At 38.1% G+C, this 15,472-nt stretch overlaps 1 protein-coding gene across 3 annotated transcripts in view; it reads right to left on the bottom strand.

Moving 5' to 3' along the window:
- NRXN3 (neurexin 3) overlaps positions 1 to 15,472 on the bottom strand; it is a 1,496,329-nt gene that overhangs the window by 977,598 nt on the left and 503,259 nt on the right. The window lies entirely within an intron of this gene.

Here is a 15,472-nt window from a genome sequence, read left to right as displayed (position 1 = left end):
GACCCAATACCAAGTCCTGAGCCTGTCCTGTAACAGCATGCTGTTCAAATGTGGATGTGTTCAATCACTCATTTAGCAAGCGTTTTGAGAGCACACAGGAAGAGAATACCGCTCACTCTCCTGTGAAGCCAGTCTGTCCCTGGCTCAGCATCAGACCTGAGCAGGTCCTTATTGAACATTTGCTGCTGCCAAGTAGTTGTTACCTGCCTGCACGCACTATAAAGGGTACAACAGTGTAACAGACAGGGTCCCTGTTCCGAAAAGAGACGTGGCACACAGAAATGACCATACTAGAAAGAAAAAATGGTTCAATGGCACAGGAAAGATGTATCAATAAAGACGGTGGCTTGCAGGAGAGAGAGGCTGTGGCAGGCAGGTGAAAAGCGCAGATGGAGAGTCTGAGCTGGTCTTGGTAGATGAGCGGAGTTTGCAATAAAAACAGCAATGGCATTAGATTTAATAGGTAGATAAAATAGCACCTCTAGACACATAAAAGAAAGAAGGATGCTCAGGTAATGAATTTTCAATTTAACAGAAGCATCTGGCATGTTTTTATAAGTAGTTATAAAGATAGTTTGAGATTAGGGAAAAAAAAGGCAATGGACTGTGGTAGACACCGTGAATTAAATGAATGGTTTTAGATTTTGAGCTACTATGATGTATTCAATTGTGATACTGTGTACCAGGCACTCTTCTAGGTGTTGAGGACATAACAGTGAGCAAAAGAGACCAACATATTCTGCCCTCAGGTATAAATGGAATCAAAACAGGAAGAGAGCAGGCAGACCACATGAAAGGTTCTCAAAATAGTCTATGTTATCACCATACCCCTATCCTATTTGCATAACCCACAAAGGTCCATGAAAGGCAAAGTAAATGCACCTGCTCATTCCTGGGAAGCAGCCATCACCCGGGTAACACCCATGACGTGCCAATAGCTGTGCATTACAGTTTGAAAACTCTAAGGGAATCACAGATAAAGGTGTGACAGTTGCAGATACCATCACAATAAAAGACATATGATGAAGCCCCATTTTTAGATGGGAAGCATAATCTAAATTTAGTAGAAGATCCAAATGTATTATTTGGAGCTTATACTAAAAAAAAAAAAACTGTATTATTTCCTGAAAGAGCAGAATCACAAGATCAATAATGATAGCTGAAATTTATTGAGCACTTACTATTCGCCTTGTGCTGTCTGAGACTTAACATGCATTAAGAAGACATTTAATCTTCACAAGAGCACCGTGAAGAGACAATATGATTATTATATTTTACAAATGCCAGGTCATACAGCTAACCAATGGCAGAGCTGGGAGTTGAGCACAGGCAGCCTGATCCTCACAGCTGTATACTTAACCCTTCGGCTGAACTGTCAGAAAGCTCTGCTGGGAACACGCCCATGTTTCCTGGGGACTGAAAACCCATCTTTAATGCTTCATGGTAGAAGGTGGTATTTTTGTGTGTATGTGTGTGTGTGTGTGCATATGCACACACATATACATGCATAGATACCATTATTTCAAATTTTATATTATTTACGAACACATAAAATTATATAAACAAAGATAATACATACATTTCTAAATAACATTGTGATATAAAAATATGCACAGTGCTCTGTGTGTCTGTATAATTATGAGCACCACTAATCATTAGTAGGTACTGTCTATGTAGTACACACCCACAGTTATGGACACTTCTTTTTTTATGTTTTTTAAATTATTTTTATTAATTTGTTTTTGTTATAAATCTTTCTCCTTTTTCCCCCATTGCCACCCTCCTCCCCTTCTCCCCCACCCCATCCCCAGCTTCGTTGTCTATGTCCATTGGTTATGCATACATGCATGTTAAGTTCTGTGGTTTATCTCTTCCTCCCCTAACACTCCCTCTTCTGAAGTCTATCAGTCTGTACCCTACCTCTATGTCTCTGGATCAATTTTGTTCATCAGTTTGTTTACTTCATTACATTCCACAAATAAGTGAGAACATGTGATATTTGTCTTTCTCTGCTTGGATTGTTTCACTAGCATAATACTCTCCAGGTTCCCCCATGTCATCTGAAAGGATAAGAGATCTTTCTTTCTTACAGCTGCATAGTGTTCCATTGTGTACATGTACCACAGCTTTTTTATCCACTCATCTACTGATGGACACTTTGGTTGTTTCCAGATCTTAGCTATTGTAAATAGTGCTGCTATGAACATAGGGGTACATATATTCTTTCTGATAGGTGGTTCAGGCTTCCTATGGTATATTCCTAGAAGTGGGATCACTGGGTCAAATGGCAGTTCAACTTTTAACTTTTTGAGGTAACACCATGGTGTTTTCCATAGTGGCTGCACCAGTCTGCATTCCCACCAGCAGTGTACCAGAGTCCCCTTTTCTCTACACCCTCACCAACACTTGTTTGATGATGTGTTGATGGCAGGCATTCTGACAGATGTGAAGTGATACCTCATAGTTGTTTTAATTTGCATCCCTTTGATTATTAGTGACATTGAGCATTTTTTCATATGTCTCTTGGTCATTTTTATGTCCTGTTTGGAGAGGCATCTATTTAGGTCCTCTGCCCATTTTTTAATTGGGTTCTTTGTCTTTCTTTTGTTGAGTTGTATGAGTACTCTATATATTTTGAAAATCAACCCCTTATCTGATGCATTATTGGCAGTTATGGTCTCCTGTATAGTAGGTTCCCTTTCCATTTTTGATTTCCATCTTTTGCTGTGCACTTTCTAGTTTTGTGTAATCCCATGTGCTCATTTTTTCCTTTGTTTCTGTTGCCTTAGGTGATGTATCAGTGAAAATTCTGCTGCATATGATATACGAAATTTTGTTGCTTACATTTTCTTCTAGGATTTTTATGGATTCACGGGTCACATTTAAGTCTTTTATCCATTTTGAGTTTATTCTTGTGTATGGTGTAAGATGGTGGTCTAGCTTCATTTTTTTTGCAAGTAGCTGTCTAATTTTTCCAACACCATTTATTGAAGAGACTGTCATGACTCCACTGTATGCTCTTGCCACCTTTGTCAAATATTAATTGAGCATATTGTCTTGGATCAATTTCTGGGTTCTCTGTTCTTTTCCATTGATCTATCTGCCTGTTCTTGTGCCAGTACCAGGCTGCTTTGATTACAGTGGCTTTGTAGTATAACCTGATATCTGGTAATATGATCTCTCCTGCTTTGTTATTCTTTTTCAAGATTGCTATGCCTATTCAGGGTCTTTTTTGGTTCCATATGAACTTTTAGAGTGTTTGTTCTAGTTTTGTGAAATATGTTGTTGGTATTTTGATGGGGATTGCATTGAATCTATAGATTGCTTTGAGTAATGTGGACATTTTAATGATGTTAATTCTTCCAATCCATAAACAAGGTATGCACTTCCACTTTTTTATATCTTCCTCTATTTCTTTTTTCAATGACCTGTAGTTTTCTGTGAAGAGGTCCTTTACTACTTTGGTTAAGTTTTTTCCTAGGTATCTTAATTTTTTTGCTGTGATGGTAAATGAAATTGTTGTGGTTTTTTTTTTAGTGTCTCTTTCTGTGAGTTCATTGTTGGTGTATAAGAATGCCATCGATTTCTTGACGTTAATTTTGTATCCTACTACTTTGCCAAATTCATTTAACTCTAGTAGATTTTTGATTAAGTGTTTAGAGTTTTTTATGTACAATATCATTTCATCTGCAAATAATGACTGTTTCACTTCCTCCTTTCCAATTTGGAGCCCCTTTATTTTTTCTGCACATCGAATTGCTGTGGCTAAGACTTCTAGTACTATGTTAAATAAGAGTGTCAAAAGTGGGCATCCCTGTCTTGTCCCTGTTCTTAAGAGGAATGCTTTTAGTTTTTGCTCATTGAGTATGATGTTGGCTGTAGGTTTTTCATATATGGCCTTTATTATGTTGAAATATGATCCCTCTATTCCCACATTGCTGAGTGTTTTTATCAGAAATGGGTGCTGGATTTTGTCAAATGCTCTTTCAGTATCTACTGATATGATCATATGTTTTTTATCTTACATTTTGTTTATGTGGTGTATCACATTTATTGATTTGCAAATATTGTACCATCCTTGCATCCATTTGATAAATCACACTCGGTCATGATAAATATTTTTTTTATGTATTGCTGGATCTGATTTGCTAATATTTTGTTAAGGATTTTGGCATCTGTGTTCATCAGAGATATTAGCCTGTAGTTTTCTTTCTTTGTAGTGTCTTAATCCGGTTTTGAAAGTAGGATTATGCTGGTCTCATAAAATGAGTTTGGAAGTGTTTCATCTTCTGGGATTTTTTGGAATAGTTTGAGGAGAATGCGTATTAGATCTTCTTTGAATGTTCAGTAAAACTCCCCTGTGAAGCCATCCAGGCCTGGGCTTTTGTTTGCTGGGAGTTTCTTAATTACATCTTCAATTTCCTTTGTTGTTATTGGTCTGTTCAAGTTTTCTATCTCTTCTTGGCTCAGTTTTGGAAGGCTGTGTGTTTCTAGAAATTTGCTCATTTCTCCTTGATTGTCCAATTTGTTGGCATATAATTGTTCATAATATGTCTCCATGATCCTTTGTATTTCTGTGGTGTCAGTTGTTACTTCTCCTCTTTTGTTTCTGGTTTTATTTGGTTTCTCTCTTTTTGTTTCTTGGTGAGTCTGGATAATGGTCAATTGATCTTGTTTATCTTTTCAAAAAATCAGCTTTTTGTTTCATTGATCTTTTGAATTTTTTTTTAGTCTCTATGTCATTTATTTCTGCTCTGACCTTTACTATTTCCTTCCTCCTACTAACTCTGGGTTTTTCTTTTTCTTTTTTGGTACATACCCCTAACGGGAACCAAACCCGGGACTCTCTGGTTTGCAGGCCAATGCTCCAACCACTGAGCCAAACTGGCCAGGGCTGGGTTTTTCTTTTTGTTTACTTTCTAGTTCTTTAAGTTGTAGGGTTAGAAAGTCAATTAGAAATTTTTCTTGTTTCTTGAGGTAGGCCTTAGTGCTATGAACTTCCCTCTCAGGACTGCTTTTGCTGTGTCCCATAGATTTTGTGTTGTTGTGTGTTTGTTTTCATTGGTCTCCAGGAAGTTTTTAATTTCTTCATTGATCTTGTTAGTAATTCATTCGTTATTTAATAAAAAGCTATTTAGCCTCCAAGTGTTTGAATGCTTTTGTGTGTTTTTATTGTAACTGAGTTCTAGTTTCATGCCACTGTGATCTGAGAAGATGCTTGATATAATTTCAGTCTTCTTGAATTTGTAGAGACTTGCTTTGTGTCCTAACATATGATCTATCTTTGAGAATGTTTCATGTATACTTGAAAATAATGTATATTCTCAGCTTTGGGGTGAAATGTTCTGTGAATATCAATGAAGTCCAACTGATCTAGTTTGTCTTATAAGGATTCTATGTCCTTGTTAATTGTTTGCCTAGTAGATCCATCCAGTGGTGTCAGTGGCGTGTTCAAGTCACCCACAATGATCGTATTGCTATTGATCTCTCCCTTGAAGTCCTCCAGAAGGTTTTTAATATATTTTGGTTCTCCCGGATTTGGCGCGTATATGTTTACCAGGGTTATATCCTCTTGTTGGATTGATCCTTTTAATATTATGTAGTAACCTTCTCTTTCTCTTATTATAGCCCTCGTTTTAAAGTCTATCTTGTCAGATATGAGTATTGCTACACCAGCTTTTTTTTTTATTATTATTATTTCCATTTGCTCAGAAAAATTTTTTCCATCCCTTTACTTTCATCCTGTGTGAAATAGTTGTGAGGTGGGTCTCTTGTAGACAGCACATATATGAGTCGTGTTTTCTGATCCAATCAACTACCCACCCTATATCTTTTGATTGGAGCATTTAAGCCATTTACATTTAAGTTTATTATTGATAGTTATTAGTTGCCATTTTAATTTTATGCCTGTGTTCCTCTCTCTCTCTCTCTCTCCCTCCCTCCCTCCCTTCCTCTCTCCCTCCCTCTCTCATTTCTTCTTCTTACAATAGTCCCTTCAGCATTCTTGCAGTGCTGGTTTGGTGGTGGTAAATTCCTTTAGTTTTTTTTTTTTTTTTTAATCCATGACACTCTTTATTTCTACTTCAATTTTGAATGATAGCCTTGCTGGATAGAGTAATCTTGGATTCAAACCCTTCTCTTGCATTACTTTGTACACTTCATGCCACTCCCTTCTGGCCTGCAGTGTTTCTATTGAGAAATCAGCTGACAGTCTAATGGGAGCTCTGTTGCAGGTAACTTTCTGTCTCTCTCTTGCTTCCTTTAAGATTCTTTCTTCATCTTTAATGTTTGCCATTTTTATTATGATGTATCTAGCTCTGGGTCTTCTGGGGTTCATCTTGCTTGGGACTCTCTGTGTTTCCTGGGCTTGTGTGACTTTTTTCTTCACCGGTTTAGGGAAGTTTTCCATCATTATTTCTTCAAACAGGTTCTCTATTCCTTTCTGTGATTCTTCTCCTTCCGATACCCCTATAATGTGAATGTTGTTATGTTTTGTCCCACAGCTCCCTTAAACTCTCCTCCTGCTTTTCAAACTTTTTTTCCATTTGCTGTTCTATTTGGGTGTTTTTCTCTACCTTGTCTTCTATGTCACTAATTCAGTCTTCTGCTTCTTCTAATCTACTATTGAACCTTCTAAGATATTTTTCATAATAGCTATATCATTCTTTATTTTCTCTTGATTTTTATGCATAGCTTCTATCTCTTTATGCGTAGCTTCTACCTCTTTTTTTAAGCTGAAGTAGTTTCCAGTAAGCTCTTCATAATTTTTATTAAGTTGCTTGTAGTTCTCACCAAATTGTTTGAGCACCCTTAAAATCATTGCTTTAAATTCTTTATCTGACAAGTTGCTTTCTTCCATTTCCTGTAGTTCCTTTTCTGGTGATTCCTCTTTTTCTTTCCTTTGGGTGTTGTTTCATTGTCTCCCCATTTTGCCATCTGATAGCTCTAGAACCGGGGAGTGATGTTTGGATGTGTATGCAGCTCACTGTATATCAAATAAGGCTACTGTGTCTCCCAGAGTGTTTTGTTGAGTGTCGCTTCTTGCCTGCTGTGGGTCCTGGAGGATTGACTACTGGGGGCTGGTATTGCTGTGTCCTGGTAGGTGCTGCTGCTGGATCTCATGAGCCCCTCTGAAGCTGTGTTCCTCGCTGGTCGCTGGTGCCACCTGTAGCTGTATTGCTCAGGCCCTGCTGGAGCCGCACTCCCTTCCTGCGCCATGGGCAGATGTGTAACAGTACCCACTGGAGCCCTGGCTCCCTGCCAATCTTGTGGGCAACTGGGTCGCACGGGCCTCTCTGGAGCCCCAATTCCCCGCAGGTCCTGTGGGGAGCTGAATCTCACAGGCCCCTCTTGAGCCCTGGCACCCCACTGCTCTTGTGGCAGCTGTGTTGCACAGGCCCCTATGGAGCCCCAGGTCCTGCCACTGGTGGCTGGGTAGTGCTGCTGTCCAGTGGGGCTCAGCTGCTGCTCAGCCTTTGCTGTAGTTTTTGGGGCTGGGTCTCAGCTGCTGATCTGTGCTTCTATTGCCTGGGGATGGATGTCTGCTCCCCAGCCTCTGTTGCTGGAGGTATATCTTGACTCTGATCAGGCTGCTACTGTGAGGGATTGTGCTGGGCTCCCAGCCTTTTGTAGTTTCCACAACAGGCACCTTGACAGTTCCACTACTGTGTCTCTGTTGACACAGGGTGTCCACTTGTCCAGTGGTGCCAGGTGCACTGGTGGGCTCAGGTTGCTGAGCCCTAGCCATTGCCACTGACTCCTCCCAGGGAAGACCCAAGATCTTCCAAAATGGCGAGGCCTTCCCATGGCACAGGGAGAAAATTCCTAAAAAGCCACTTACCATGGCAGCCCGCTGCTCCCTGTCCACAGCACAGGAACCTTCTGCTCTGCGTCTCTGCACTGCATGAGTTTGGTTGTCCACCTTCATGTCCACTCACACTCTCTCACACATTAGCTCACTCTTTCACACACTCACCTCCCTCCGGCCTTGCCCACCACCATCTTTCTATGGACACTTCTTTTTAAGAGATATTAGGGTACTCATTGAGCCATGAAATGATTATTTCGATGGCTTTGACTTAAATACATTCCAATATTAATACCACTTGTTTCCCTCTGGATATGTGTGGTGCCAGACCAGGTGTGTAAGTGAATGCAACCTGTATCAGAGAATAAATAGCAGCTGAGTGTATAACTAGACAGTTCATGGTACAAAATAAAGTGTGCATCTCAATATACACTTTTGTATGTATCTCTGTCAGTACATGTCAGCATGTTCTATTATTCACTTAATTTTTTAAGGGGAGGGTGATGAAGCAGAAAATTTGATATAGAAAGAAGCCAAAACAAAATCTGCTCCAGGATTCATATTAATTTGCTTAAGGGATTTCAAATACAACATACCACAAATAGAACACTAATTTGAGGGGGGAAATTAGTCTAAAAAAGGGAAGTTATTCTATCTAAAATCTACTGGGTTAATGAATATTGAGAGACCACATAATGGAATGCCTACACAATGGTTCTTATACCATTGTCCTAGTCTTTCTTTCCTCTTTTAGTACCCCTTTTGTCTTAAGTGACTATTTCCTAGCATGCTTTTTAATTCCTTTAATGACACTTCATTATATTTTTGAGCTACTTTATTTATGGTAACTCCAGGGCTTACAAAATATATCTTAATTTATCAGAATCTACTTTCTATTTATACCAACTTAATTCCAGTACGATAGAAAAACTACTCCAATATAACTCTCTTCTCTCCCCCTTTTTTGCTATTGTTGTTACTCACATTATATATATATACATGTTACAAATGAAACACTGCTGTAATGATTGCTTCATAAAACCTATGTCTTCTTAAGCAGTGAAGGAAGAGCTCAAATATATTTACAGAGATTTTTTTTAAAATTTTCTTTATTGATTCTACAAAGAGAGGAAGGGAGAGAGAGATAGAAATATCAATGAGCGAAAACATTGACTGGCCACCTCCTGCATTCTATGTGCCCTGACCAGGAATCAAACTGGCAACCTCTTGGTGCATGGGTCAGTGCTCAACCACTGAGCCACACCAGCTGGGCTATTTACAGAGTTTTTTTTGTTTTTTTTGTTGTTGTTTTTTTTTATGAAGCTTGTTCTATAGAATCTCTGTTTCTCTTCATTTCTTCTTGCAGATTCAAGTCCCATCTGGTGTCTTTCTTTTCTCCAATAGATCTTCATCCCTTTGTATTTTACTGTCAAATATATCACAATTCTGTTGTAGGCCCAATAATATACCATTGTATAGATATCATTTTATGCAATTGTTTTTAAATCAGTTAAGAGAAGAAAAAAAATAAATGTGTAATTACATTGTCTTTTATCATTACCTACATAATTACCTTCACTAGAGCTCTTTGTGTTTTCATGTAGATTCAAATTACTGTCTATTGTCACTTCCTTCAGCTTGAAGAACTTTGTTTAGTAGTTCTTATAAGGTAGGTGTACCACCAATAAATTCCCTGTTTTTGCTTACCTGGGAATGTCTTCATTTCACCTTCACTTTCAGAAGATAACTCTGTTGGATATAGGATTCTTGGTTGACAATTATATTTCTTTCAGTACTTTAAATGGTATCTCTCTGTCTGTGGCCTCCATTGTTTCTGAACAGACATCAGCTGTTCATCTTCTCGTGACGCCCTTGAATCGGATGTCATTTTTCTCATGCTGCTTCAAAATTTTCTTGTTTTTTGCTTTCAACATTTGTATTATAATGAGTCTGAATGTGAATCTCTTTGTATTTATCCTGCTTAGAGTTCATTGAGCTTCTCTGATGTGTAGATTAGTGTTTTTCATCAAATTTGGCAAGTTTTCAGTTATTAATTTTTAAAATATTTTTTCTGTCTCCTCCCCTTTTTTTCTACCAGTACTCCCATCATACATATGTTGGTACACTTAATGATGCTCCACATTTCTCTGCCACTCTGTTCATTTATATTCATTCATTTTACTTCTATTCAAATTGTATAATCTCTATTGATCTATATTTGAGTTTGCAGATTTTTCCTTCTGTCAAATCAAATCTACTGGTGAGCCCCGATAGTGAAGTGTTGGTTTAGGTTATTGCACTTTTCATCTCCAAAGAATATATATATAATCTCCCAATGAAAAATTTGATGTTGAGAAGTTGAAATATAAATATAAATGTATATCTATGTATATATTTTTATCTCTTTATATTCTCTATTTGATGAGCCATTGTTCTTTTATTTTCCTTTAATCCTTTAAATAAAATCATCTTAATTCTTTTAACATTTTTGTTGTTGTTAATCCTCTCCTGAGGATATTTTTTCCCATTGATTTTTAGAGAAAGTTGAAGGGAGGGAAGGATGAGGGAGTGGTTGGGGGGGGGGTATTGATATGAGAGAAACACATTGATTGGTTGATTCTCAGATATATCCTGACTAGGGCAAGGGATAGAACCTGCAACCCTTGACTGGGAATTGAACCCATAACCCTTCAGTGCATGGACTGATACACTCTAAACACTGAGCAACATTGACCTTTTGTGCAGTCTTTATCTTCTAAGTCTAACATCTGGGATCCCTCAAAGGTAGTTTCTATTGCTGTATTTATTCCTGTGAATGGGTCACACTTTCCTGTGTCTTTGCAAGTCTCACAAATTTTTGTTGAAAACTGGACATTTTAAATAAAAGATTGTAACAAGTCTGAGTATTGCTCCTCCCCCCTACCACTACCACCAGTAACTGAAATCAGTCACACAAGTACTGTATGACTATGTAACTGACCACCAATAAAATCCCTGGACTCCAGGTACAGGGAGCTTCCCTGGTTGCTGTCACACATGATTGCTGGATAACTTAGGAACATCTCGTTGAACTTAGCTGACAGAGGACTCTTGTAATATTATACCTAGTTTCCTCCAGACTTCACTCCATGTGCCTTTTTCTTTGCTGATTTTACTCTGTAACCTTTGCTGTAATAAACCATAATGATGAATATAAGAGCTTCTGGATTCTGCGTCCTTCCAGAGAATTATCCAGATGGAGGGTGTTCTGGAGATCTCTGATGCAAGTATACATCGTTCAATATTTGTGTACAATCGTCATGTGTTTGCTGTACATTTAAATGTGTTCATTGTTCTCACCCAGCATTTTTATCATAGTTTCTCCATTTCTAAGGAATTTTTAAATGCTTAGAATTTATAATAATACCTTTGTAAAAAAAACAAACAAACAAACAAAAAAAAACTTCACTTGTGTTATAATACAAAATTCTGTTTATGTTTTTTAATGTCTGTGCTCTTTACATTTGGGTTATGTCATGGTTCCATATAACTCTTGAGTCACACTTTTTATGTGCAGAATTTCATAGATATTGCTTTATTGTACTTGAGATTGTATAGTGCCAGTATTCTCTGATAGGTGATATAGTTCATGCAACACTAAGATAGGTATTGATTATGTCATTGAACTTGAAGGAATGAAATAGTATTCTTCAGACAATAGAAATAGTGAAATATGGGAAAATAATGAAGAGAAAGATGAAGAGCTCAGTCTAAACTATATATGACCCTCCTTTAGCTACCAGAACTGTGTTCTCATTTCTGAAGTTTTGTTAAATGTCCAGTATCAGAAGTCACCCCATCTGGTTAGAGAGTGTGTCCCAAGGCAATAAAGGGGGATACATCAGGACTTCTGACCCATTTAACCCTGCTAACTTCTCCTTTGATTGTCAGTCCTGCTGTCAGTTTCTGTTACATGAATTTTCCTCCTGTAGCCATTTCCACTACTCTTTATTCAAAGGTGGGACCAATAAGAACACCTACTCAGTCTATTTATTTCCCTCTATAAAAGTATTAGAAATAGCCTTGACTGGTTTGGCTCAACAGTTAGAGCATTGGCCCATGAACTAAAGGGCCTTGGGTTCAATTCCCAGTCAAGGGCATGTACCTGAGTTGCAGGTTCAATCCCCGGCCCTGGTAGGGGTTATGCAGAGGCAACCAATCAATGTGTCTCTCTCACATTAATGTTTTCTCTCTCTCTCTCTCCCTCCCTCCTTCCCTTTCACTCTCTCTAAGAATCAATGGAAAAATATCCTTGGGTAAGGATTAACAAAACAAAAAAAGTATTTGAAATAATTCTCAGTATTTTTGTCAACTAAACAGTATTATACCTTAAAAGTATAGACAGAGTTGGCAGCCTGACCATGCTTGGCCATTCATGTTGGCTTGGCTTCAAAAACATGTCTTGCTGCTATGTTTTGAAATTTATGATACTGAGTTGTGCACTTTTTTCCTTCTTATGGCTAATGATTAGTTGGCTGGTATACTCTTTTTATGTTCAACTTGTAAAAGAAAGTTTCTGGCAGGTAACTTTTACCTACATCTTCCTATTGCTTATCATAACAAAATTATTACACCTAACACCAAAGAAACAGAAAATAACCCAGCTGGTGTGGCTCAATGGATTGAGCATCATCCATGGACTGAGAGGTCCCAGTTTCATTCCTGGTCAGGTCAGGGCACATGCCTGGGCTGTGGTCTTGATCTCCAGTAGGGGGCATGAAGGAGGCAGCCAATCAATATTTCTCTCTCATATCAATGTTTCCATTTCTCTCTCCCTTCCTTTCTCACTCTAAAAAAAAAAAAAAAAAAATCAATAAAAACCAAAAAACAGAAACAGGAAATAATCAAAACTTAATAGTTCTTTAATCTTGGGATAAGCATATGTTATATTAGATGTGATGAAGTCCCAATCAAGGAGAAAAGAAAAAACTCCAGGAAAAATGGACTGTAGGAAGTGAATGGTACAGAGATTTTTTTTGCCTACACATACTGGGAAGTGACATTATTTAAATCTACTACTGCCTTAAAGGAAAAAGCCAGATTGTAGAGAATGATAGGAAGAGGGTAAAACAGAATACTAGACAACACAATTGATGTGCTTTTGCTCAAATGCAAAGGATCCATTGATATCAATCCAGTACTCTGATCAATTAGCAATGTGCTTTCATGCAGTGAACTTTGCCCGTTCTCATTTTGCACTGAGTATACCAAGCAGACGTCCTAGGACTATGCTCCCATCAGCCCTTGAGCCATCTCCTAAGGAGAGAAGATCTTCTTCAGGTCCAATTTTGTAAGCAAAGTATTATTAAATAATCACTTCTCTCACCCTCTTCTATTTTTGTTCCTTCAAGACATCCTCCTGCTCACTCATGCAGCAATTGGCCTCACTCACTCTGTAAGTGTGTTTTATTCTGACAAAGCTTCCAAAATACACAGATTGCTTCCTCTCCCAAACTGGGAAGATCTTAAACGGTGTGCAAATCTATGTAGGAATGCTTGCCAGGTTCTAAATCTGTATTTTGCAGCAGCAGAAGCAACATAAATCTCTAGTTCCAAACAGACCCGACAGTAGCCAACAGTTCCAAAGAATAAACAAAATTAATGTAAGGTAATGTCTTCCTTCCCATGGACAAGGCTGAGAAGAACTACTTCTCCATGTTCTCAACATAATGCTACCATTACACACAGTCACGCTGGCTTCTCATTCCCCAACAACTAGACCATTCTGAAGCCATGATGACATTTTTTATTGACATTGCTCATTTTAAGAAAAGCAGGTATGTACTTTCAGATACTTTTTAGTATTAAAAAAAAAGACTAAGAGACAAACAAACCAGGGATACAGAAACCCTGGTTTATAAAATATATAATTTTATGAAATTTTAAAACACAACATTTATAAATAACAGTGGTATGTTCCTGAGAATTTCTCTGACTCTTCAAGTCAATTCAAGAAAGCTGTATAGTGCAGAGCTAAAATTACACATATGAGTCAGCCTCCCATTCAGAATCACTGCTCAGTATGCTTGCTGTCACTGTGACCACATTAGCTTGGAGTTAAATGATTTGATGGAATCTTAGATCTGCGAGTTATTTAAATGTGGAACATTCTTGGACCTCAGTTTCCCCTTCAATAGCATGTGTTGTAATAACTCTGAATTAGTCATGATACCAATTGGAAATAGATGGCCCCCTCAAATTGTGCCATTGGATGAAAATATAACAAAGGTAATGTTAACAAAGGCATAGGTAGGGGATAGTGAACCTTTGAGATATAATGCAGTATCCATAACTATTAAAAGGTCACTCTTATTAGCCCTGGTGGAGCAAGGGGTAGGTCAGTTGCAGGAACCATGAGGAAGGGAGAGCGGGAGAGCGAGAGCGAGCTATGAGGGCCTCACAAGAGCTATGACCTCAGGTCAAGGGACACAGACAGTGCCATCCATTTCACATGGACAGAGACAGGAAATTAAATATCCAGACATTCTCATTCTTCCAACACATTTCCCTTGGGTGCTTCCCATTGGGCGAACTCAATTGAAATACAGAAGGCAAAAGAACCTGTTAATGCAATTCATGTAGGGTACCCTTCCAGGATGCAAAGCTGAGTAGAGAAGGGTATAGAAGGGTGGAGAATGAATCCAGAGTTGAAAAATAAAAAAGGGTTATCCATCATTAAGGAAAACCCTGAAGTATGAATATAAAAATATCCAAATGTCTAATATCACTCCACACTCAATAAATGTTGTGTGTGTATACATGGGTTTGTTTTAATTTCCTGATGTCTAAAGATGGTCCATAGCTTCCATGTGAAGATACTTCCATATCAGAGGTAATACTGGTCAATGGAAAGAGTCTGGGTATTCCACTGCCAGCTCCACCCTATACAGACATACAACCTTGGGAAAGCCACATTATTCTCTGACCTCCCTTTTCCCTTATCTACTTTGGAGTAATATTAAAACATCACATAAGAAAATAGATTTGAAAGAGCTCTTCAAACTGTAAAGTGAAGTATAATTGTAAAGAGTTAATTATGGTGCTTTATTAGTCTTCCTCTTCACTATGAAGTCTACTTTGATTAGATGGAGAAATAAGATGGAAATCCTGCTTTCTTCTGTTCTCAAATTCCACACAATGATCACTCTCACAATCATGGCAGAGATTGCACTCAAGAACTCTAGAGTTAGAGCTTTTATGTTTACTTTTAATAGCAAGCCAGGCTCATAACACTCATGGACAGACTCTATTGAGTAACTGAACCTAACATCCTCGTCTAACGAGGCTCTTCATCCTGAAAGAAAGACAGCCCTATTCTGGAGACTTTCATTTTTGCCTACAGGTTGCTGCCATATTCTTCTTGTGAGTATTCCAGAGAATATATTTGACTTTCCACTATCACTGCTGCTATCTGGACACTAAAATCTGAATAACAGTTTTACATCTGAACCATCAACAGGAACGACTGACTACAGGTAAAGGTCTATAGTAAATGGATTGGTCTACCTATCACCTTTGTTTTGTCCTAGAATACTGTTACCCCAAAACATTGAGCTGATAAGTAAAGTAATTAATGGCCAACTAAATGCCTGTCCTTGTGTTCCCAGGCTAATTGTTGGTGTTTTG

Source organism: Molossus molossus, unplaced genomic scaffold, assembly GCF_014108415.1.
Source record: "Molossus molossus isolate mMolMol1 unplaced genomic scaffold, mMolMol1.p scaffold_m16_p_1, whole genome shotgun sequence".
Classification (NCBI taxonomy): Eukaryota; Metazoa; Chordata; class Mammalia; order Chiroptera; family Molossidae; genus Molossus; species Molossus molossus.
The sequence above is the reverse complement of the archived record's forward strand: the minus strand, read 5'-3'. Positions and strand labels throughout refer to the sequence as shown.